The following is a 25,060-nucleotide window of genomic DNA, read 5'->3' on the forward strand; positions in this document are numbered from 1 at the left end:
TGTCCCCAGTCTTGCATGAAAATCTCTCAGGATCAGAATCACATCATGATTTGGCATAGAGCCACCAGATCCGGCAGTTGACTGCAAAATGCTTCAAAGCCATCAGCAATGGCAGCTGCTGCATTTATGTGCACATGCCCGAATGATAAGTTCACAGCTCCTCTAAGGCAGACTGAAAGAAGTTGGCCGTTCGAAAGCCTGAATCCATTAGAAATACAGCTGTGTCCCTATTTAGATCAAATGATTACTCATCTTTACTCTCACTTCTGTTCCCACAGACACAAGTGTCATTTGGAGTGCTGGGACAGTCTATGCAAATACTTCCCCCGTGGCTTTTGTAAATAATATGTGATTTAACATGAATAAATGCGCAGCAGTGCTTTGGAACCAATTGCTCTTTCACATATGGACATTCATGGATGGAGGAACAGAGGATCTACTTAAAAATCACTCATTGCAATATACCTGGGTCCTTCCTGAGTTAGCAATTACCTCAAGACAAGGAGGTATCATTTTTTGTGGAATTTCAGCCAATGAGATTGATGAAATCACCTGGCTTGGCCATAGATATGGACACAGGCTTTTCAGTGCTTTTTGGCAGTCTTCTAGTTACTTTTGCATCCATAAATAGCAAGGAAAGTCCAAAGACTCACATTATTAGAACTCCTAGAAAATAATATGTGTGTAAGAACAAGCAGCAAATTTATGGTGGCACCTCCTCATCATACATGCAACATTTTTTAACTGAAGCAAGCATTTCTAAGCTGAACACTTTACAAATTTGCAGCCCAGACCCTTACTTGTCATCAGCCAGTGTTCACTGGTAGGAGATAGGTAAGCATCGAATCCGAGAATGACAGAGGCCAAACAATCACAAAAATAACTCTATGCAATTTTTTAAAACGCCATTTTGACGCTAAATGTCAAAGTTCTAGTTAACGAAAACTTAATTAAAGCATTATTTCCCAGCTACATCTAACTGATCTTTGTCACCAATACAGTCCATGAAAAAGATGTAATCATTTGCTATGTGATGGTAGTCTTAATTGCATCACTCAAAAGGAACAGTATACATTTTCCTGGTTAGTTGATGACGTTTCATTTGGTTCTTAACACGTGAGACAAAGCTGCCACAGCAGTAACATAGACAGCCAGTGCCTTTAGTGAGAGTTCCTCTGAGAGGCTTTCTGTGAATCTTAGCTCTGTGCATGGCTTTTTACCTTCTTGTCTTTCTTCAACTCATACAAAGAGATAGAAATTCTTGCAATTTAACTGCCAAAGACAGATAAAAGACAAAGTATGTAGTATTTCAAATATAAGTAACATTTTCTGAAGTTTCTAAAGAGTAACTTATATTATGTATTGATTTATATGCAACCACACTATTTCCTGATCATATCCTAGCAAGCAAATGTCTGTTTTATTCTTATTAAAATGTCAAACAGGATCTTAATCTCATCAAAGTGATTATACTGGAGCTTCGAATTACTTTGCAAAAAAGCCATTTGTTCATTAATTACTCATGCAATGAAGAAGAAGGTGAGATTGTCAGATACTTACCATGCCTGATGGGCTAATTGTGGAGGGACACAGCTCAGCTGCTTGCCAGCTGCCCAGACTGGTAACTCTCAAGGGGAAGGGAAGAAAAGTTTTCATCTCTGTTGTCCCCCAACAGCCACCTTTTCACATCTTCTGAAGCAATGTACTCTCTGAAGATGCAAACTAAGCTGATGCTTTCCCACCTCTCTAGCACGAGGATGATCAGAGCTATGTTTCCCCCTTTCTGTCCACAGACATCAGATTGTGGTCCATCATCTTTTGATGCTTGTTTCTAAGGAAAGAATAAACCATGAGGGAATTCATGTGGTTCTCTTGCCAAGCTTCACTGCAGGCACTGCCCACTCCTCTGCTGGGAGCTTTCTCCAGTTTTAAACAGACCCCCCCCACCATAGAGACCGCCAGGCTAGGAGCATGTGGAAATCTGTTTATTAAAAGAGCAGAACTCACACAGGGATTGTCACAAATGCCACAGAATAAGCAAATTTGGACTCAACTGTCAACCTTATTGCCAGATTGTCAGAAGATCTGAATGAAGAGAATAACATGACCTAACAGTAAAGAGAAGAGCTGGCCAAAATAAAGGCCTGTTTTTTCAGGTGGTTGTGGCGCTTTTCGTTGTAAATTCAAATAAATTGGAATGTGTAGGTTTTTTCTCAGGCAAAAGCTCAATGGTACTATGGCAGAGCTCTCCAAAGGGGCTTAGGTTCTTGTCCAGATATACTTGCCTTGACAGATATTTGCTCTTGTGAGTATTAATAAATTATCTTTTGGGAAGTGCTCTGAAATCCTTGGGAAGGCGAAGGTCAAAACGCCAACTATTGCTATTTTTAAATTAAATGTTTTACATGGAACTACAGATACATCATAATGCTGTTGGTATTAGTGTGGACTACAGCACCATTTTTTGATAAAGCTTGCACTGGAAACGTGGAGAATAAAAGACGAACATATATTCATAATGATAAGCCTTTCTCAATGGTTATCATTGTGTTGATATTCACAACGTCAGGGAGGATTTTGCCTGAATAAGGACTGCGGAATAATGCCCATTTTGAGAAAATTGTATGAACTGAAAAGAAAAAAAAAAAAACAGGTTAGGAGCTGTCATTCTGAAACTCATTTTCCCCACCATGAAGATGAACTCTTATTACCTGTGAATATGGAATTCAAATACTATTTTCAAGTTTTAAATGTAGGTAACACTTTACATTATGTGTCAGTGTGGTACCAATTACAGCATAACTCTGATATTGTAAATCTATTGAGAGAGAGGACTGAGCCAAGAAGTTTTGTAACAGCCCAAACTTCAGGCAAAGTTCAAAAATATTTCAATTTTCTCTTCTTATACAAGCCCATATTTAGCATCCTGGGACACTTAGTGCCTTGGAAATAAGCACATTATATTTCTAATGTAACAAACTTTAAAACCTTGCACTTCTTTTTGTCTTCCTCATCCACTTTATGGGTGAAAATGAGATACTCATCTACCCACTTTCACACCTCAGTAGCTATTGCATAATCTTCTCTACCCTTAATAAAGAAAGTCCACAGCCCCTGTTGAAATGTTCTGCAAAGAGTAAAGTCTGGGCAAAGGGAAGTCAAATGTTCTCCTGGTTCCACAACTGAACTGTCTTTTGCCGCTGTGTTTGAAGCCAGCTCTTTCTCTGTTAAGATATATTGCTAATTTAGAAGATTCTGGCATTAAGAGCCATACTTTTCATGAAAACAGGTGGATTTTTATAGTCTTCAGAGTAGCAATTAGGACATAAAGCCATTTTCAGTGCTCAGTGAGGGCAATGGAGAGATTCTGATGCTGGTCCATTGAGGGGCTGAACCTTCTCACTTACTGAAAGCCCAGGTATGAATGCCAGACCTTGCCTGTAGAGCAATAGGGAGCCATGTCTGACCTGCTGCTTTGCTGTGAAAATGTAACAACTAGGTCTAAGCTCTTGAACCACAAGCTATGCTGTTCTTAAATAAAGTAAATGAACAATCTACATTTAAACAATAAAGGCAATTTTCCCATGGAATATTTCAGGTAGATATACAATCTTGGACTCTTTGCTGGATTGTGCTTTTAAACAGAATACTAAACCCCAGCATACAGGAAATATTATCTATGCAAGTGACACAGTATTAGTTAATTAGGTGTGCTAGACTATTTTCTTCCCAGTGAATGGAGCTTGTATACTGATATCTGCCATTAACACTAAATGGGGCTTACACATGTAAAATCCCTCCAGCACTGAGGGGGGAAAAAAAGCCTTTCAGCTTCATAAATAATGGATCTGTAGCAAAATTAGCATTTCATGAAAAAATTTGAAAAACTAGAATGAAAATATAATACAATTTCTATTTTATGTGTCCCAGTTTGCCAGCGTATGATCCAATACACAGGTCATCTCCTGTACATCTACTACATAATCACATCAAAAATTCTCAGTTATCTGCTGACTCAACTCTTCACCTATGACCAAGGTTCTCTACAGCATTATCATAGTAAAAGTGCCCTTCTTCTACCAGTACACTGTGGCACTGGGTTATTTTTCTGATGGATGAATATTTCTGTGCTATTTTTTAATTGAATTGTAATAAATGGTGTGACTTTTCTACTGTGAAGTGTTTCTTTTTCTGTGTATGTTATGTAACATGCTTACACACAAATAAATAATGGTTTCTCTGCAGGTACAAATATAAGCAACTCTTGCCTATTCTATTCCAACAAGCATTCATATGGGAAAAGCTATAGGCCTAGGTTATTACGCATGCATGCTATGGACTGTGTACAGTATGCTAAGTAAATATACACCTACCCACAACATCAAACATTTTTACCTCCTGATCAGCTCATTTCATTCCAAATACTTTCCAGGGTGACCAAGATATGCAGCAATCTCCACCCAATTTACCTGTACTCCACACTAAACCTGGCTGCATTTGAACCACACAGAGTTCTGCCACGAACCTTGGTGGAACAAGGATTGCCATTGGTTTCCACTGTAACAAGATGCTGAGGATCTCATCTAAGCCAAGATTCTCTACGAATTTGCCCATTACGATTAGGAACGAAGCAAGGAGTAGCCCTGCTAACTCCCGTGAAAATCTCCAGACAAGGCCCGTGCACGGTAGTGTGATCAAAAAGGGCAAGAAATCATTCACATGCGAAGACAAGTGGGAAAATTATTTTAGCAGGCCCACCCACAAATGGTAAGACATTGCCTTTCCCTTCTTTTCAGGATTTTGTATCTCAATCCCATGGCTTTAAAATGTGAAGCGAAACCTATTAACATTGGCTTTGTGTTTCCAATGGAATAGAAGTTGGAATGCCAGCAGGAAATGAAATTCTCAGAGTCATGGGTTTGAGGTTGTTCCATATTATAAGTCTAAATTTTGCAATGGTTTTGAGTTTTGGTTTTTTTTTTTTCTTTCCCCCTCAGTGAGTAAATACACATTTAGAGCAGCTAGATGCAGACTGATTCTGCAGCCAGACATACTTATGAATCAGTATTTTCAGTCAGGAAGAAAACAATGACTTACTTAAAACTCATTGAACATACTGAGACAGGAGAAAGTTACAAGCACATTAGCGCATGCTCTTATTCTGTAACTCCTACCATTAAGAATTCTGCTCAAGAATTTAATTCTACCTTCTAAATTGTACTTTTTCCTATGTTTTTGGCATTTTGCTGCTATAAACCTAAATAACAAACAGGGGTCATGATTATATTTTTTTGATTCTTGATGTCATTATGTGGCTTATCTTTAAAATGAAAAAATGATTTCTGTTTTCCCAGTGGATCAAACAAACAACCTGGGAAGTCAAAGGAGAAAAATAACATCCTCCCTTAGGTTGAGCAATGTGGTTCATATTTCCTCCTTCCAGCTTTCTGCCTATGGGAGCATCTGTCAAGGCTGTGTCAGCACCTTCCCAGGAAAAACTCATAAACATGTTATAAGACATTTCATTTTGTCATCTACCTAGACACATTGGATTAGTATGCAAATAAGACAGCACAAGAACAGACCACAGCAGCAGTGCTAATGCTCTAAGTGATCTTTCAGTGTAATTAGAATTTGTTTCATCACACTAATTTGACATGGCAAATTAGTGAAGCTAAGATAAGGGGGTTTAGTAGAGCCAGGGCTCTGGTATATACACAGAAACTTGCTAGTAAGTCCATTTGCACATGGGAGTTGTGTAACATTGCAGAGAAGTGACAATTAGTAAAAGCTCTAGAAAATATTGGTTTGTTTTATTTTTAATCTGGTAACTTGATAGGTTATATTTTCTTCTGCTGCTACTTTATAATAGTGGTTTAGAGATCTTAGTCTCTCCACTGTTGAGAAATCTTTCAAGACTTAGAATAAGCTACATGGTACTACAATTATACAAGTTTAGTCAAGTCTGGCCCGGTGGTACATAGCAACACGCTGTGTTATCACATGGGAATTCAAGGGGCAACTTCATGATTTCTATTTCACAGAATGAGCCAGCTGAAAGCCATTCCGTGGTGACAGCAAAACTGAGGACAGTGCTTCTTTCCTGCACCCTCCTGCCCCAAATCACACAAGCTCAGGAGGGGTCCTGAACCACAAATGAAAACTGGTCCCTATGCTGCAAAGTAGTCCTGAATCTCAGAAGTTTTTAAGGATGGCTGGAGCAGGCAGAGGTCTGAGGGAAGGGCTGGTTAAGAAAGAGGACTTGTCCAACTTACAGGAAAAGAAAATCTTTAACTGTCTGATTAAAATGAAGATTTACGACTGTTCTTAGTTTTCTTAAGTAAATTATCCCTAATATTAGGGGAAAAATAAGTTATCTGGCATTTTATGCAACATACTGTTTGTTTGGATATGCTGAGATCATCAGCCAATTGAGAGTACCTGGCTAGAGATGAGATGACACATCTCTCAGCTGAATCAAACCCACACATCATATGCCAGAGATGCAGCTTCCTTTTGCATCTCATGCTCCCCAAGAGAAAAGGGCTGCATAAGCCAAAGAAGAGCTGCCCTGAAACGGGGTCTACAGATCTTATTCTGTGCTCTTTTGTGTTTTAATTGATTCAGAATAATGGCTATGGATATAATAATGTCAGTTGTTTACAAAATTTGCATCATATAATGAGATGCTAAGAGGGGCTTAAGAGTATTTGGAACATTTAAGAGTGATGGAGTAGAGAAAGATGTATCTAGATAGGCATATTTAATCTGATGATTCACTCACTGATAGGATAATGACTTCTTCTTTCAGTTATATATTTTGGACTGCTTCTATAATTTGACACAGTTCTGAGGATCAATCAGGTTTTCTTTAGGAAATGCTGAAGGAGCCAGCCTATTCGACAGTCAAAAGAAAAAAAAATATGGTGCTCAAAAATAAAGCAAGTTCCCAGGCAGTGTGGAAATCCTCACTATGGAGCCTGAACAGAATTCAGCAAGGAAGAAGCAGAATAGCCAGAAATGCAAGCTGCCCTTCAAACAAGGACACGTACTTTGGTATCTTTGAGTTTTGCACATCTCAAAGTGGTAACATCCAAAGCAACAAAACAGAACAGATGTTTGCCAAAGTCAACCAGGGCAACCCCAGAGACTCTCGATATGGACTTTTTTTTCCTCTTTCAGATCAGGATGTGGTATCCCTGGGAGGAACATCTAACAAAAACACCAAACCCTTCCAGACCCAGAAGCTGCTGAAAGAAGGCAAAGGAATTCACCTACAGAGAAAAAACTCACTTCTCCTCTCAGAATCACCTTTTGGAACTTTTTTTTCCCTGAGAATTGCATCTCATGCCCCATAAATCTGAAAATCATAGGACGTGGAATTCCCTAGGACCAGCACAGTAGAATGACAACCCTGAACTATAGCCAAGCAGCACTGAGAAAGAAAGGTGCTTTTGTGTTCATCCATACTCAGAGAACCTTCTTGATTTTAAATGTGAGCTACCTATTATAAGGATTTTCAAGGCCTGTTTTTAATTTATTTTGGTCTCTTCTCATTATAGGGATCACTTGCTAAGGGAAAAAGGATTAGCGTCTTGATTCTTTATTCCCAGAGAAGCTTGGCCAAACAGGTACTCACACACAGAGGCAGTCAGAATCTCTGTTATGTATGATAAAAATAAGGTAACATCATCTGCTTCTAAAGGTAATCAGATATTGTTCATATTTCAAAGCTGAAAATGTTAAGAGTAATGCCTGTTCTCAAGACATTTAAAAGAAATCTAATAACAATATACCTAGAAGTTGTGGAGAGATGATGGGAGAAAATATTATTCATCATAATATATGCCATAAAAATGTCTTTTTTAAAGAAGAGGAAGAGGCTATACTGCAGGGAATATTTCATGGCTAGTGGGAGGGTTAAATAAACAAATGATAACAACACCAATCAGACCTCTTTGCTTAAAGCCTGCAGAGTCAATCTGCTTCTGACTGTGGAGCTACCAACCAGCAAAGGCAAACTAATTAGACACAGTCAAACACTTAGGCAATCACACCTTGTGAATGTAAGCGTCTTCCTGTCATTTGGCAAGTCTCTCAGCTGCCTCTGAGCGTGAGACAACAAATCCCCTGCAAACAAGTTCCTCACTCTCCCTGTTAGTGAGATCTAACAGCGCACAATGGCTGGAGGTGAAAGGTGGCAGTCTAGTCAGGTAATGACATCGTCTTGAACAGCCCACATTAAAATAGTGGCACTTGTTTAGACTAGCCTATTTGCACCTACCTGCAGAGGGCCTTTTTAATGTAATTATTAGCCTCTGCAGCCCTGCTTAGGATTTGAAAATATCATTCATTTTCATCTTGCTTCAACTACCGCTGCTATCTCCTATTCAATCCCAGTCACCTCATCTCCCCACAAGTAAGTGTAGAAACAGAGGCAGATGAGAAGAGTTGAATTAACAAGAAACAAGTTGGCAGGTGAGCTGTGTGACACAACAATAAAAAAAAAAAAGCTAAAAGATTTGACAATATATTCTAATTACTACCTGACTGTAGCAGAGCTGCAGGCATTGAAATAGCTTTCTAGGGAAAAGAAAAGACAGCAGGAGAATGGCCTAAAACCTCTTGTGCAAAACCCAAGGGCAGAAACCAATCCTTATGAGCCTTAGAACAAATATGTAATTACTGTCTTTCAAAACTGTCTTATTTTCTCAGGATTTAACTGTTCACTATTGACAAAATATGACAAGAAGTGCAGTCATAAGGAATGAGATAAGTAACCACCACCCAATTCTAGCCTGAGAGACCCAGACACACAGACAACTGAAGAAGACACAAGCCCATACAAAGGAAACGTGCAGCCACAGACGAAAGCTTCCATCCAGTTCCCTAATGAGAATCCATGCTGCACAGGAGAGACGAAGTGAGTTATCTCACCCCCCTGTATCCTCATTCACAAAAGGTCCTGCGGAAGCTGTCTCAGGGTATATTGGAGCGTAAGCACAGCATTTGCCAAACGAGTGGGGCAGGATACATTTGAAGAGCACTCCAGCAGTATGTGGCCAGTGACTGTCAAAAGAGGTGGGAAGGAGAGGGGCTGGTCCAAGCGGAGAAGCTGTAACATCCATTTCCTCTTGCCAGTGCAGCACAGACCTGTTCAGCATTAGTCCACTGCTCTGGGGAAGTTCTACAAAAAACAAAAATTGGATGAAAGATATATGGAGGAAGAAAAATATTTTTTATTTCTTTTGTTGAGAGAGTAATTTCAAACTATCTTAGGGTGACGTTAACAAGGAACAAATGACTTAGTTCTTGCCTTGTCTAGCACCACGCTCCTCACAGAAAGGACATCTTGTTTATAAGATCAGCATTAATTCTTGATAAAGAGAAGGCTCTCAGCCTGTATGGAAGGTTTGCTCAGTGTGATGTTTTGCCTTTCAGTACAGTTACTTTGGGTTCTGTTATTAATCTTGCAAATATACAGCAAATTGTATCAGTGAAGATTATTTCTCTTTGTGCTGACAAGGTATTCAGATTAATTTCTCCAGCACACCGCATTTTCACAGATGACTGTTGTAGTGTAGGTTACTGCCTTAATCAGTGCCATTGCGCAGCTGCCTGTGTTGAAGGAGCACCAGAGAGTTGCAGTATGTCCCAAGCATTGCTGATACTTTGTTTGTTTGTTTGTAGTTTTTTTTCCTCCATCTGTCTATGATGGATGAGGGTCCTTTAACTACACTTGTTCTGTAAACTGATATTATGCATCTGACCTAAAATGACAGCTGGAATCAGGGCCACACTTAGAGATGATCATGCCCAACACAAAAATATAAGCGAGTTCTGGAGGGTGCCAGCCCTGGGTCAGTCTCAGCTTATTTGTCAATCTGCCAGTTCACTGCTCCTCAGTGCTCTCCCTCCCCGACTAGCAGAAGGCACTGCTTTCAGGGGCAGTAAATGCAGCATGTTGAGAGACAAGCAGTTGGCAGGAGTCCTTATGACAGGGGTGGCAAAAGCAAGACAGGTAGCCAGATGGATCTGGTGCGGCCCAAGGCAAGCACTGAAGCAAAGGGGTGAATCAAAATCAAAGGGTTACTATACCCTGATGGGAATCACTGATTATAGTGGCACTGCACAGGCAAACTACGTATACTGCAACCATTTAACTGTGCTCTGGTGCTACTGCAGTGTTTTGGGCAAATCTTGCTGTGCAGTGACATTCTGAGTCATTTTATATTGCTGTGGTTCTCATGTCAGTTTGTCTCTGGTCAGTCCATCCTGCATTTTGACTTGGCCTCTGAGACTCGGGGGGTTTATTAGTATTCACCAATCTTCCATGCTCTGTATTAGTTTGTTCTTAAACATTTGTACCACTTCCATCCGAAATTAAGACCTACACAAACCCAATTTACTAGAAAAGAAGCATATTTCGCAGGCAGAAGTTTGATCTTTCATTAGCTAACCTAAGTGGGGGAAATGGGCAAGGTCTTCAGCCATTTTATCCTTGAGCTGTCTATGATACCCTGACACACCAGAGCTACTACTACTGCAATATGCCTATTAAAAAAGGATATTGTAAATGAACTCGAGAAATTCAGTTTGAATTTTTCAAGACTAAGACGCTGAAAATAATTTATTTGGTCTGGATAAATTATTCAGTGCTATTGCACCACTAATACTTGTTTATTTATACTTATTTATACCCACACATACACAAACACACCCACTCCAACACACTGTTACTTAGCTAAATATTTTAATTGTATAAAACATTAAGTGATGAATACATATTATCTTGCATATAATATGACCTTATTTTTCAAGCAAAGGTGACAGGGTATTGAAGCATCAGTCTGTGTGTGTGAATCTCTAATGACATGCCACACCATGAGAAGCAGCTGCCTCACGATACTGAAACAGCCTTTGCTCACACAAGGCTGTCAAAATTAGGATGTGACTGATCCCTACACCTGTAACTATTTTCCTATTGATATTGCATCTCATTTTATAGTACATGTTATACTTGTACCCCGAGGGTCTTCACATACAGGTTTAACTAGGATTTAGAGGACAGGCTAAAGGACACCTGCCTTTTTGGCAGGCCAGTAACAAAAGCATTAAAAGCACAATTATCTGCAAAATGGAAGAGACATCATCCATCCCTTTGCCCATAGGGCTGAAGTAGGGCTACTGGAGAAAATGAAGGAACCAGGATTTTGCCACAGTTGTTCTCTCAGACTCTTCCTATGTTTCCCTTTATCCATCAGACCTGAATACAGCCAGAAGGGACATTCCTGGATAAAACTAACTTCCTCAGAAGACATATCTCCTGGACCTGGCACCAGCTGTCAGGATGCCCAAACAACGACATTTGTTCCCTTTCATTTGCTTGCAAATAGTGTTTTAAAGAAAATCACGTTCAAAGAGGGAACCATTTCCACAATAAGGAGCAACCAAGGAGATGGCTCAAAAGAGACCTGAGGCAAATTAAAGCCCAATTTAACTTTTGCTCAATAACTTCACTTTATTTGGATGAATCATTTATGTGGTGAAAAACTTCAGCTTAGTACACTAGAAAACTCAATTAATAGCCAAAGTGCTTAGAGAATAGGGAAGGCAAAGCATGGAGGTAAAACTGCAGTTACTGAGTTAAGAAGCAGAAGTAAAAGCCTTTTGACACACAGCATTAGAAATATTGAAGAGCAAGTGGGAAGGGTTTGCCCCCCATTCTGCAGCAGGAAGAATGGTTGCACAGCGGGGCTGGTAAATGATAAGGGACAATAAATCTAGGTGCAGGACTTGGGAATGACTTATGCGACATTGTGCTATTGCAGGTGGGCCCCACACAACCAAAGGCCACACATGAAGCCTGAAGCGGAGCAGGTACAAGGCCAGTGTCCCAGCTGCCCCACTGGCACAGCCTCTCTGCCTCCCTAGGCAGATCACAAGAGGGTTTGCCTGCCTGCACCTTGGGGTATGGAGAGCACACTTGAGTTGGGCTTGCAGACACCTTCCCCACTGCTCTGTCTCTGCTCTCAGGCAGAAGTACCAACAGTATTCAGAAGCATAGTGTAAGAAATCACAGCCTTGCCTTTATCATCAACAAATAAGAAAAAACCTCCAGTACTTTCTACATCACCCGTTGCTTTTTGGGAGGTGGTCTGTGGATAACTACACTAATACCTCTTAAATACACAGCAAAATAAAAGTCACAGGATCAGATATCACTTTTCCTCAGTCATGAAGAATGCAGTCCACCAATGAGTGAGAAGCAAGCTATGGTGCCCGAGCAGTTTATGAATTTTCTAAAAGGGAACAGAGGGAGTGAGCACTTTTGTTTTCCAGCAAACTTAAACTTAGCAGCAGAAACCAAGTCCATAACTAAATTTTTCTGCTGGCTCCCTTGTTTGCTTCTTAAATACAGAGGAAGGAATATTAGGTTCAAGTAGTAGCCACAGGAATGGGGAAAGTGAGTAGCTGAGACTGAATGATCGGTTGATTGCTGCGGTCCCTCAGGTTTTATCACATTAGAATAGGTTTAACCCTTCAAAATCTGGTTACTTCTCATCTGTGGTAGGAAAACTGCTTTGTTAGAAAGAGAATGAGGAAAATGCCCTGATGCATATGGTACACCATTAATAAGTCTCACACCCCATAATAGGAACATTTGTACACAAATGTGGTTTTTTGGGATCTAGCCAAAAAGCAGAGCACCCTAGTGAATCATAATGCACAGATAATGAGTTATTTTTGGTAAATTGGGCACTCAGAGTTAATAGAACCAATTTGCCCCAAGAAACCCTAAATCACTTATCACTTCTTTGGACGTGCTAAGTGGATCTAGAACTTCAGGATGCTGTCAATAAAAATGAAAGAAATTCATCAAAGCTGCCTAGTAATCTGTGCTCCTCTCTACTTGTGTTAAGAACAAAGGTGAGATGTACAAGATGCTGTGACAGGCTGGCAATAGTTCATTACAGGAAGCAATAGTGCAATTTAACTGTGCTCCAGGGCTGATACTTGTTGTCTGAGGCGAGCGACTACTATTTTTGGGAAACAATGAATTCCATTAAGACAACCAGACCCAAAGTGCAAAGCTCTGAAAAGATGTTGAATTGCCCATGTCTTCAGCATTTGGAGATGCGGAGTTTTGGTTCAGCCTGTTGCAGACTGCTTATAAATTCAGATCTGGAATTAAATTTCACATCCTTCTGAAACAGAAAAGTATTCAATTCAAACTGAAATTGAAGGGGACACTGGGACATTAATCTGAGGTTTTGGTTTGGGAATGTCTCTGGTGGCAGAAAAAAAATCAAGTTATTTTCTATTTAGACAGTATTTCTCCAAATAAGAAAGTCATTGCAACAGACACCAGCTGTATTTCCTGTGGGAAATTCCCCTTAACTCCTCCCTTTCAGGTGTAAGTTGTCATTAATGCCCTTCCTATGTTGAGCAAAGGAGCTGCATATGGATGTGCAAAAGATATCCACTGAAGTTTCCACTTTAATGTCCAATGAAAAATGTATTTGGGTAGGGAACTCTAGTTTTGAGTGTATAGCAATTGTCTGCATTAAGCAACCAGTCTAAGTGGAGTGCACTGAATAGGAAATGAGAGTAAAGCAAAAGTTAGAGCTATGCCAAACTACCTGAGTGTAATGTGGATAGCAGTGAACTGTGACTCATGTCATGTTGTGTTATGTAGCATCAAATCACTGTACAGTGTGACACAACGTAAGCAACATGAGTGGCGTGAATGTGACACAGCACAGCCTTTTTTCCTCTCTCTTTTTCTTTTCTATTTTTTTTAAAGAGCATTTTAGTTTTAATCAGATAGCTGCTGTCAATTCAGATAACAGCTGCCTGACCCAAATTTTCAGCTGACTGAAGTGGACGAATACTGAAGTATGGACTTTCTATTACGAAAAGTTAACACTCCAGACTAGCATCTCTGCGCTAAAAATACTCCTGTCTCATTCTCTTCCCCCCACCCGCTTCTTCCTCCCCTAACACTAGTTATCTTTTCTCACCGATACTGAATCAATAATTTCATTTCTATATTACAAATCTTAAAACAATACTGGCAAAAAAGTATACTGGAATTTTACTTACTGATGTTTAATTATTGATGTGGGCTTCTTTAAACATATTTGGCTCTCTGAAACAGCTCTTTAGAACTGTGTTCCATTTCTTATTGCTTACCTATTCTGTTTGTTCTCTGCCTCCCTGATCCTTTTCGATTTTCTGCAGGTTAGCAAGTGCTGCATTGTCTGCTTTTGAAATGTGTCTTTAGGCATGCTTTTGTTTGACAAGGAATGCCAAGGCTGAGCTGACAAAGTCTGTTTGAAAATCTTTTTCCAGGTATACAAGATCAGTAAGTCTGTTCAATGTATTCTGTGATTAGTATTTTTCTTCAGATATTTATATCAACATTTCAGGTTTAGTGAAAGATGTTTTCTGAGCATACCTGTCAGTGGGAAACCTACTAAAGGTAAGTAACAGTATCATTTATATATTCAAATGTATAAATATATTTATGGTAAATAGTTGACATCTCTCTCCATATAACTTAAAAGAAAATATACCTTTAACAAGCACTCAGCCACTGTTCTTTTCACAGGTTGAAATAAATATCAACTTACAAAAGCTGTCTATTAGGTATTTTGGCTCTAGCTCTTTACAACCAGGATCACTTTAAACATAATATTTAGATTTCTGCACCCTTTCCCCTGCAGGGGCGGGGGCACTGGGGATAATGTTTGTCCTATAAGGCAAACTCTCAGGTGAAGAAAGCATTTATATATTCAGACACCACACATTCATGAATTCCAAATAAGATTTTTTTTTTTTGACTAAAGACACATCTTTTGCCTTTTACCTTCCTGATTGCAACACAGAGAGCATGTCCTTGACAAAAAAAAAATGGTGAAAGCTCTACCCAAAGCCTGCCTAAAAGATGCAAACTGGACAAAGGTGGCACAATTAAAACATGCAGATCCCTGTTTCACCAACTCATCTCCTTTTTACATGGGACACAATGACCTCAAAAGGTAGCCTGCCCCACTACTGACCACAGAGAATTTTCTGAACCCTTGGAAAAAGAAATGTAACAGCTCTTAAACCTCCACCTTTTATTCCTACCCTCCACAGAGCTGCCACCACAAAATTCTGTTGTCACTGACTGTCTCCCTGTTAGGGCTGGAGCCTGACATACTATTTGTCTTTGCATGGGGACACCTGAGCACAACTCCCACATACCAGGTGGTGCTCAGATCCCAGGCAGTTCCCTCTGATCTGGAAATGGAAGTCTGTACAGAAGATTTGACACTAAATGTCGATGAGTTAGCGTGGGTATGCACCGGTGGCAGAACACAGACCTAGCTGAAGGATAGAAATTCTAATGTAGAACTGAATTTTCCTTCTGATGACCACAACAAACGCTTGTTGGAAAGGGGAAGGTAAATAAGGGATTTGTGAATCTCTCCTATGGCAAGATGACGTCTGCTCTCCTACAGTGATATTAGGTCTGTTCTCATCTAAAAGGCTGAAGAAACTCTTCAACAGGAAATAAATCACATTTTCTTGTGACTAGAAGTCTGGCTAATACAAGCGTCAAACTCTTACTTATGAAATAAGACACTTTTTGGTGGTTTTGGTTTTGTTTTTTAGGGTGGGTCTTTTGTTTTGCTTTGTGTCTTTGTTTTTCATAGAGGACTAAACCGAACATCTACATTTGAACATGACAGAATCAAAATCCACCACAAGCTAAAACTGCTTTACTGCAATTACATCTTATGATTCTCTTCTCCATTAATAAAGTTCACACTTAAATGTCCTGTCTCTCCATTAAGCATTATCTTTTATTAAGCAACATGGAGCCACCTCCAGTCAGCAATAAGCAAAGAGATTCCTGCATCTATTAGGTAAAATTCCTCTGTCCTCTCTCTTTTCTTCCATATACCACTAAATTTTGAAGTAACATCAAGATAATAATAGGCAGCCCAATGCTACGAAGGCATGACCTTGTCAAACCATGATCAGAAGAGATGAGCATGCACACTCCATGTTTTTTTCCCCAAAGGGCAAGGCATGGAGCTGAGAAAGACCATCAGAGCCACAAACAGAAACTTTTAAAATATGTGTCACTTTAAAAATATATTTAACTTTGACTTAATTTTAATTATATTAACACTAATAGCAAAAAAAAAAAAAAAAACAAAAACAAAACAACAACAACAAACCAAACAACTATGGATGTATGAATACATTGCACATTTCTTGCCCAAAGAAATAATAGGAAATGTCTGTTTTTATGTAAAAATAAAACCCATAAATATTCTAGCAGTTTTCTGCTACAGCAGAAGTACTAATCTCGTGCATTTGAAACTGGAAAAGGATAACAATTGATCTTAACTTTGAAACATGCAAAAGTATTTTCTTTATGATCTTTTGCCATAGAAAATGAAACCAGTCAATTCAAATGTACAGAAGTTGATCTTGTTTAAAAGGTGGTTGGCTCTCTAATTACATGAGAAGTACCTATCTTTAATAATTTATTAGAAATACGGGGCAAGATAAAGACAAAGACTAAAAATACCCACCATGTAAACTACTGTTGAACTGCTCTCTTAAAATTAAAAGCTGAAATTCTTTGACTGTCTCATTTTCTAGCAGAACACAAGAAAGGAATATTTTAGTTGGTTCTCACCCTCCAGGCAAAGTAGTATAAAACCTCTGGCCTGATTCCAACCCCATTATCAAAGGACCACTCACCTAATCTAAAAAAGCAGCTCTTCATCAATTTATCATTAACAAGAGCATTACAATATAATGTAGGGAAACGGCTTTCCACCAGGGATTCAGTTAATGGGAGTCTAGAGCCACGTAACAAGCATGGCAGAAGATATGCCACAGTAGGTGAAGACAATATACATATATTCTACGCAAAGAATACTGCAAATAATGTCTCTGCTGTTGGAGAGCTCTCTGCAACAGTTTTGGGGTTTTTTAAATATTAAAGTTGAGGTCTTGTATTCTACAGCAACATACCTGAATGCAAAATAATTAGTTACTGACTCCCTATGAAAATGTTTTAGACAATTTATTTGGCATCAGTGACAGTGTGACACTGGTAGGTTTCTGTGTGACTTCGCCAGTTAGTGTTGATTCCCGTTCACTGTCTATCCCACTACCTCCAGTCTCAGGAATTCAAAAAATCACAAGCCAGGCATCCAAACTTCAGGATGTGGTTAAAATATCACAAGATACCATGCAAGGGAGCTTTGACTTTTTATCCTCCTTCTGAGGATTAGGAATATTTCTTCTCAATCTAAGCCCATGGCTCTGTGGGTAAACACACTACTTTATGATTTTTAAGCACAAGCTGAATTTGGACATACTCTTATCAATGCCGTGGCTGAAGCTTTAAGGAAAACTGATAATGTAAGGCAAGCCACAAAATCACAACAGGTGAGTCTCTTAAGAGTACCTAGGCTGTGGTTCCATCCATGGTCATCAATATCACAACATTGCTCTACTATACACGCCAGCGGAAAAAATTCAAGCCAGACTGAGGCAGGTACATAACTTTTCATGCAGCTTTCAAAGCCTGCAATACAGAGTTGGTGACACATTTTTGAGCTAACATCAGCTGCACAAGAAAAGATAGTATCTGTTCTAGCCTAAAACTTCCCAATGTAAAGGAAACCTGTCAGTGATGCTTGAACTAAGCAGAACCAGCAGAATGAGCTTGTATCAGATCAGTACTTTGCATCATGAGGCTGCAGGTTTCTGGTGACCTTTGGTAGGAGTCATGGAGCTAACTAGATCACTGAAACACGATTTCAACTCAACTCAAAACAACAAAGAATACTTTATGGATTGAGAGCATCAACTGGAGCTCCGCAACAAAACCAGGGGAAAAAAAGTCTCACACCATTCATATTTCTAAAATCATTTCATTTTAAGAGAAACAACCATTGGTATACTCCTAATATTACACCTCCCTAGCACATAGATTTAATGGACTATATTACTCTAAGATGATTAAAAAGATAATTTTGGACTTATTCTATATAAATAAACTATTTTGCACCAGCTGTAGGAAATTTATCTATTATAGGCCATATAAAGATTTCTTGTACTTAAGTGAAGGTAAAAGAAATCAGGAAAAAAAGCAACAAAATACCTTCGGTAAATGAACGGGTCTGATGAAATCGTAAACTGTGTGGCATTTACATCACTTAGGTGCAGATCTAGGAGTGAAGTTATATATACTGAAAAAAATACCGAGTGTTGCTATACCTAACAGTTCATCTGACCAGCAAGGCAGGTCACAGCAAACACTTCACCCCAGCGGTCTGGCTTCCCGTGTGGGCTCCCCGCAGAGCAGAGACGAGTTCAAGGTCACCATCCTGAAATTCAAAGTGCACTGCAGGACTTGGACCCACCTACCTGTGAGATCTCCTTCCTCTTCTCTGATCACGACCTCCCGTGACAGCCGTGTTCCTCCAAACAGTGAATCTGCCAGCAAACAGGCAAAATGCTCCTGAGAGAAGGAGATGACTTTTGCAGTAGCTGGATGTGGACTACAAACCTTCTTCCCTGAAGAGACAAAAATAAACTCACAAACTTCAGTGCAAACCTCATCTTCCCAGCTGAACATCCCTCAATAATTTCTTCAAACATAGCAAAATTCTATAAAATAATCAAACTCTTTTCCCAACAGGTTGAGAAGAGACAGAGGGGAATACTTCATACACAAAGATGCATTCACAGAGACATTGCTCTTAGTAACATTAAGTGTTTTGCTATTACACTGCATGAGAGTACACAAGAACATACTGAGACCAAACAACACAGTTACAGTGGTATTTCAGGAAGAGGATTAGATGTACTATACCAAATCAAATGTGTAATGAAGTACTCACAGAGATATTTGATGTTATTGCCATTGGCCTCTACGCATTGCCAAAAGGAACTGATATCCTGATGTACGGCTCAAACACAAAAGCAGCCTTTTTTCTTAAAATATCTGGGGACATTTACTTCTTTCCAAAGCTGGTGCTCTCTGCTAACAGGCTGTGTTTGACAATAGCCTCATATAACATGGTAAATCCTTTGCTTTTGAGTATTTCCTTTCAAATGAGGAAGAACAACACCAGGGTGGCGGTAATTGCCAAAAACCATGTCCTGTCAATATTTTCAAGATTTCTCCCAATGTCCACTCTGATCTGAGACAGAGGCAAAACTGGAAAAAAAAAAAAAAGGGAAAAAAAGACACAAAAGTCATGCACACCAAAAAAACCAAATCATGTCAGTAGAAACTCCCCACTTCGATAATTTCAAAAGATTTCATTTTTATCTCAGTTTTTAAAAGACATGTTTTGTAATTCTATTCATCAGATATTTCAAACTTGACAAGTGATTTCTGTCTCACTTCGGACCTGTCAAATCAGAATGCTTAAACCCCAGGAAGCATCTTTCAAGAAGTTATTGGCGTTTATTCATTCCTATTAACTGCTTTAATTTTGAGGAACTGACACCTTCAAGGGAAAAACCCATTTTGCCAGAAAATTCCCAGTCAAATCCAACAAATAGCACCCCTCTTGAAGGTCTCAAAAAAAGCTCTGAGTGGTTTTCCCTGAGAGATTGTTCTGTTAATGTTGGACATTAATTTCCATGTGTGACAATGTCAGGTCAAAACTGTCGAGAAAATACGCAGAGGGCTTCCCTCTGCACGCCACCACAGAGCAGAGCCCGCAGATGTAGGGAAATGCACGGATTGCGGTACCTTCACAGGAAGAGCCCGATTTCAGAAAACACAGTGTCTGTACCAGTTAGATAAGCTACCTGACCATGGAAACCACAAGAGCAGCAGTGAAGGAGGAGAACCAGGCTGAGAAGCTGCAGGAGCAGCAGTAAGAGATGAGGATAAAGGTTACTGAAGGTCAAGTACAGCCGGCGCATCGCTGCTGGCACAAAATTGCTGCTGCATTCCAGGAAATCATTCCCTCTCATCTTCCTGAGCCTGTCACATCCTATTTCGCTTACTGGTTCTTCTTCAAGGTGTTCGTCTTATTTGTCTCCTTGGGTTTGCTGTTTATCTCCATTTATTCTCAGCGTAATTTGAGGCTCGTGAATTTGAATCCTGCGACTGGAGGGTAGGCGGGGGAGGGCTAACCTGTGTAATGATCTGGAGAATCTATGTGGGAAGAAGAGAGAGCAAGATTAGTAGAACTGATTACAGCGGGAGTTGTGATGGGAATATCATTTCACCAGAGTGAGCTGTGGGGGACCGGCTGGTCTGCATCTCGTCATTTTTGCAGAGAAAACTGAAGGAGCTGCGTTACTCTGTGTGAGCCGTGTCCAGGAGCTATAAAATTACCTACTGATGAATAAGCTAGAAAGTTGTCTGAAATGAAGTTCAGGAAGCACTAACATCCCTCATGCAATCCCAGCTTTATGGTAATACATGTTAGATAATTAGCACCAATGGGTAAGAGGCATGAATGCTCATACATTGAAAGTAAAGCATTAGCATATATTTAACAGATTACAGTTAAATTTATCATGAGCTACCTGCCTCTGCTGAAACAGTTCTTACAGCAGGAAACTCAGTCCTCCTTTGGAAAAGAAAAAGCTAGTAGGACTTTATATTTGGCTTGCTGGGGGCTCTTTCGAAGAAACCAAAGCTTGCTATTCACAAATGAACTGTGAAAAGACCCGCTCCCCAGCCTGGGCCCACATGCTGGTGGCCCTGCTGTCCAACCAACCCACTGCAGCCATGTCCAATCCCCACAGCCACATGTGGGGCACCCCCAGAAAACTGGAGTTAAAGACAGTGCAGAAAATGCCAGATGGAGAGAAGGGAATGGCAAGAGAAACACCAGAGGGAACGCCAAGGAGAGGAGATGCTCCATGGCAGAGCAGATGCCAGTGCAGCCCATGGAGGAACCCATGCTGGAGCAAACGGACACTCCTGACGGGACTGCAGCCCCTGGAGAGCCCACTCCGGAGCAAAGGAAAGGTGCAAAGAAGAAGGAACAGCAGAGAAGAACTGGACTGGACTGATCACAACCTCCATCCCTGCTGCACCATTCAATGTGGGTGTAGAAGAACCTGGAGTGAAATGGAGCCTGGGAAAAGCGGGAGGAAAGATGGTATTTTAATATTTGCCTGTTTCCTACTGCCTAAGTTAATTATTAAATATTTATTTTAAATGGCAATAAATAAGGATACTTTTTCCCCAAGTCAAATATTTGAGTGATATTGGCTCCTAGATCCTGCTGAGTTTAGGACTCAAGGTCTACATCTTCACTGTAGGACAAGTGTAGATTGATTTGATGCAACCTGCCTTCTCCAGAGGCAAGACACAAAGTTAGTTCATCAGTGGTGCCTTGCACCTGCAACAGGAGCTAAACTTTCTTTGAATTACACTCAGTTATATCTTGCATTCATGAGACAGCTCCTGCCCCCTCCTGACATCCTGCCCTGGATGAAGAACTATCTCTGGCCTTAGTCATGATTATATCATCTTTTAATTTTAGCATTGTAATAGGTCAATATTTGCACTGTGCAGGTCTTTGATCCTGATGCTAACAATTTACCAGTTAACTGAATCAAAGATACTCTGTGCCAGCAATCTCCTGGGTAAATGACCTAATTATATTAAACTTGTTTCATGGATATCTCAGCCATTGTTATGTTCGTACAACAATTCACACTAAGAGTGCCCTTGACCAAGCATGAGATTCATAATTTGTTCATGGGCTTGTTCTGGTGAGTTTAAGAAAATACTTTTAAGTTACTATTTAACTGAGGAAATAATCCCTCTACTCGTTCAAAAGAGAAAAGCCCAGAACCTCAAAACACACAGTCCTAGAAACAATGCTGAGTGTTTATCATGTCATGTATATTGCAAAACCTAAGTAAAAACCACTTGCATCTATTGAGAACAAAACAGAGAAGGAATAAGATGAATAAGAAATGCTACCAGGAAGAGACAGAAAAAGAAGTGTAAATGGAAGTAAGCTACAGCTAAAGTGGCTGTAATATTACTCATGGATGGGATACTCACACATATTATGATGTATAAAGTCTGCAATTAAATTTTAAAATAAATTCTTAAAACAAAGAAATTTGTCATTAGAGGAGAAAGATGTTGAGATTTGAGAATATGATAACTCATTGTTATCTTGGAATTCTCTTTTGCTCCATGAGTCACTGCAATTTCTGTCTGATAAAGGCAAAGCTGTTTCATATACTCACTAACATTACTCATGTTGTTACAAGGTACTTGTGGATGATATTTTAAAACGGGATATAAGAAAAGCATTTTTGAGGAACAAATCTTGTTTCTTTTCACATACCCCAACTCACATGAAGCAGTTGTCTTATTCAGAGCGCAGAACTGGAAACCTAAATTTAAATCACAAAGTCAATGCTTCTTTGTGACATGGTTAGGATACACCACCAGGAGTTAGAAAATTTAGGAGGTCGTGTATCTGACACCAGTCAGCATATCTGCACCTGCTTAAAATTTCTATACTGGTCCATAGTGGGATCTGGCAGAAATAAAATAAGCAGTATCAGAGGCAAGAAGGGAGTTTTTGGGTAAATCCAGGCAGAAAGGCCATCCAAGAATACCCTCTTGCCAAGTTGTGCAGGAAGCACAAGAATTAAGTTGAGACTCCTGCTTTCATACAGGATTTAACTTCATAAAGACAAGTGACCCAGTGAGAAAGATTGGCAGAGAGATCCACTCCAGAATAACCAATAGACTGAAGATTAAAAAAATAACATGAGACAAGGAAGAGGCCCTGGTCAAGCAACACAGACTCTTTCCTTCTCTTCATTTCTTAAGGTTTTGGGACATCTGAAGGCAGAAGGGGAAATGCATTTGCCATCTAGCTATTCACACCACCAGGATCAATCTGTGAGAGTGAGAGCTGTAGAAACACCTACTGGAGGTGCCTTGGAGAAAAGGCTGCAGACAGGAAGCATGGTAGGAGACAAAGAACAGGATCCTTGTATTCATTCTACAATTTTCAAACCCCTAGAAAGAGGGAAAGACAAGCCAGAGAGCATAAAGAATAACGATGTATTTTCTGTGTTGTTTAAAACACCATAAATACAGGAATTGAAGTGTTCTTTTCTTCCTTTGATTCATGCAGTTGCACCTCTTTTAGATAGAGAGGAAACAGAAAACAAATGAGTATTCATTCTTATTCACATGATTACTAGTGTGAGTGGAAAAAACACTGCTCTTCTGAGCTGAATTCTGCCCCTTGTTTTTCCTGATCACGGTGCATTACAATCCTGTTCCGCTTAGAATTACTGAGAGTAGAACATTTGCTTCTTCAGAGGACAGACAGGCTTGCTTGAGGTTTGTGTGTATTGACTTTGTCAACACTAGAGCAATATACATACCTTCAGTGTTTACATGTAACATTTGTCCTATTTTATTTGCTCTTTTTCTTACATTTTTTTATCACAATAGAAAAATAAAATAGATTCACAGAATGGTTTTTCAAACACCTTCTGTATGTACAAGAACTGAATTTTTCTTACTTAGAAACAAGAGCAGTAGGTATTCTTCGACAGCTACAATAAGCACATACAATTACAAGTAACTGTACACACAGGAGGCCCTGGGGAAAATGGTTTGGCAAGGTTTGAGTACGAGATCTGACACCAAACCAGAACTGGGATTCAAACAAAGGCCTGGTACCAGCGAAATCTAAGTGAGCACTGGATAACTTTGTAAAAGAACAGGAGCTTGACTGCTTCTGAATAAATGATCATTACATGAAGCTGCTGGAGAACAAAGCCATGGAAAAGCTAAACCCTGTTTACTTCAGATTTAAACAAACGTTATAAGTTTCATTCCCAATATCTGTTTGGTCACGTTCCAGGTTTGGCTGCAAAAGTTTTGCAGAACATTAGAAAAAAAAAAATACAGCCCACTCTCCAATCTACATTTTGTAATAGAACAGAGTCTTTACAAATTCAATAAATTATTCATGGAGAAGGCAATATTACTATTAGACCCTGGGGTCTTGGGCTCCCCACATGTAAAAGATCTAACTCTACACAATCAATCCAGCAGGATAACTCTGTTATACTCTACTTAACCCAGATTGCCTAATAGGGTTTGAAAATGGATTAGTGGATGATGAGCTTGTTTTAAAGCAATACTATTTCCCAGAAAAGCAGAGGATAATTCCTACTAGCTGGCTTAAGAAATAAAATGATCCTAGGTTGGAAAGGAACTTTTCACCAGGTAGACACTGACACATGCAATGACTAGAGACATGGAAGAAGCTAAGCATCCAAACAGGCATCAAGCAAAAACATTCCCACTAAGCAATGCTGTTCGCAGACTCTTAGAGAGTAGCAAGAATCTAGACTAACAAGAGGGTATCAAAACTGGCTTATTCTTGCAAATTTTCTGAAAGTTATCTATGAGAGGGAAAGCAAGATTTCTGGAATGGCTACAACTCCTCATCATTACAGCAACTCCCATGACTAATACTGGTACATTGAGGATATCCTAACAGACTTTTATTTACAGAGAGAGGAATAAAGCTGAAAGCATTTCTAGATACCAAATTTTCATTGCTCAGTAGTTTTGGTGGCCACAGGCCATCTAAAAAACCCAGTAGCTTTTACTATCTATAATGATGGGTTCCATTTTTATTTATCACAGAAATCTCTGCTCACTATCAAAGCACTGTCATATGGTCATTTTTTATTTTGTGTACGTCAAGATAGCTCTGTTCTTCTCGCATGCATGCATTTTCATTATATTCCCTTGAAAAACTGAAAATGGCTGGAAATAGCTCCAGGTTGGATTGGACAGAGAAAAGGAAAAGCATAGGAAGCCTTACCTCTACATGGAGACATCACGGGAGTCCATCAAGCAGATCAGAGATGCACTCTTTTGGGAGGTTTATGGGGAAAAACTTTGTTCTTTTTCATGTGCTACCAGCCATCCAGCCTCAACAGTTCCAAGGTTGGAGTCAGGAGTATTCTGCAGAAGATAACTTACAAATATTCACTCAAA

The 25,060-nt window shown here is 39.6% G+C and overlaps 1 long non-coding RNA gene across 1 annotated transcript; it reads right to left on the reverse strand.

Moving 5' to 3' along the window:
• Positions 1–564: 564 nt before the first annotated feature.
• LOC139828229 (uncharacterized) lies at positions 565–25,049 on the reverse strand. Its single transcript, XR_011739604.1, has 7 exons — positions 24,885–25,049; positions 20,047–20,197; positions 18,924–19,243; positions 18,448–18,597; positions 8,938–9,187; positions 1,561–1,831; positions 565–666 (listed from the first exon to the last, which is right to left on the reverse strand). It is a non-coding gene; the product is annotated as an uncharacterized lncRNA (long non-coding RNA).
• Positions 25,050–25,060: the final 11 nt, after the last annotated feature.

This window comes from Patagioenas fasciata, chromosome 6 (assembly GCF_037038585.1).
Source record: "Patagioenas fasciata isolate bPatFas1 chromosome 6, bPatFas1.hap1, whole genome shotgun sequence".
NCBI classification, from domain to species: Eukaryota; Metazoa; Chordata; class Aves; order Columbiformes; family Columbidae; genus Patagioenas; species Patagioenas fasciata.